The following is a 1,668-nucleotide window of genomic DNA, read 5'->3' on the forward strand; positions in this document are numbered from 1 at the left end:
AGGAGTAACATTTCGCGGAAGAATCTACTAACATTTGGTTTGGTTGTTAAATGGTCATTCATAGGGAGGAATGTTGGTTAAATGTCTACATTGATGGGCAATGATGGTTAAATGTCCACATTGTGAGCCCGGTTTATGAGTTCGGGGCGTGACAGTTTTTATACCTGCTTTTGTTTACAGGAATAACACGTGGCGGAAGAATCTACTTACACTATTTAATAGAAATTCTAATACTAACATGTAATTTGGTTGTTATTGAAACATGCAGCTTTTAAGCCGACCACAGCTTGTTTGTGTATTTTGTGTGGATTGAGAGACATGAGACATTTAAATTCTACTAGTAATATCTAATTAGCTTAGTTTTTATGCTTGCTTTTGTTTGCAGGAGTAACATGGTGTGGAAGAATCTACTAACTATATTTAATGAAATTGTGTTGTTTTTAATACGTACAGTTTTTAATTCGACCACAGCTTGTTTGTGCATTTTGTGGGGATTGAGAGACATGAATCATCTAAATTCTATTACTAATATCTAATTAGCTTAGTTTTTGTGAGGCCATTGGCTCACTATATGTTTGGGTCTATGTGGGCCACTCTTAGGGAGCAATGTTGGTTAGATGTCCACATTTGTAGGCAATGATGGTTTAATGTCCACATTATGACCCCGGTTTCTGAGTTTGGATTAAATGGCCACTGCTAGGGAGCAATGTTGGTTAGATGTCCACATTGCTATTTAATAGAAATTCCAATGCTAACATCTACTTTGGTTGTTAAATGGCCACTACTAGGGAGCAATGTTGGTTAGATGTCCACATTGATGGGCAATGATGGTTAAATGTCCACATTATGAGCCCGGTTTCCAAGTTTGGGGCGTGACAGTTTTTATACTAGCTTTTGTTTCCAGGAGTAACATTTCGCGGAAGAATCTATAGCTATTTTGTTGTTAAATGGTCATTCATAGGGAGGAATGTTGGTTAAATGTCCACGATGGGCAATGATGGTTAAATGTCCACATTGTGAGCCCGGTGTTCGCGTGGCGGTTTTTATACCTGCTTTTGTTTACAGGAATAACATGTCGCGGAATCTACTTACACTATTTAATAGAAATTCTAATACTAACATCTATTGTGGTTGTTAAACAGCATGTTTGTGTATTTTGTGTGGATTGAGAGACATGAGACATTTAAATTCTACTACTAATATCTAATTAGCTTTATTTTGTTTTCAGGAGTAACATGGTGAAGAATCTACTAACTATATTTAATGAAAATTCTAATGCTAACATCTAGTTTGGTTATTAAGTGTAATTTAACCACAACTTATTTGTGTGTTTTGTGGGGATTGAGAGACGTGAGCGATCTAAATTCTACTACTAATATCTAATTAGCTTTGTTTTTGTGAGGCCATTGGCTCACTATATGTTTGGGTCAATGTGGGCCACTCTTATGGATTATGACCCCGGTTTCTGAGTTTGGGGCGCGACAGTTTTTACATTTGCTTTTGTTTTCAGGAGTAACATATCGTGGAAGAATCTACTAACGCTATTTAAAAGAAATTCCAATACTAACATCTACTTTGGTTGTTAAATGGCCACTGCTAGGGAGCAATGTTGGTTAGATGTCCACATTGCTATTTAATAGAAATTCCAATACTAACATCTACTTTGGT

Source organism: Magnolia sinica, chromosome 2, assembly GCF_029962835.1.
Source record: "Magnolia sinica isolate HGM2019 chromosome 2, MsV1, whole genome shotgun sequence".
In the NCBI taxonomy this organism is placed as follows: domain Eukaryota; kingdom Viridiplantae; phylum Streptophyta; class Magnoliopsida; order Magnoliales; family Magnoliaceae; genus Magnolia; species Magnolia sinica.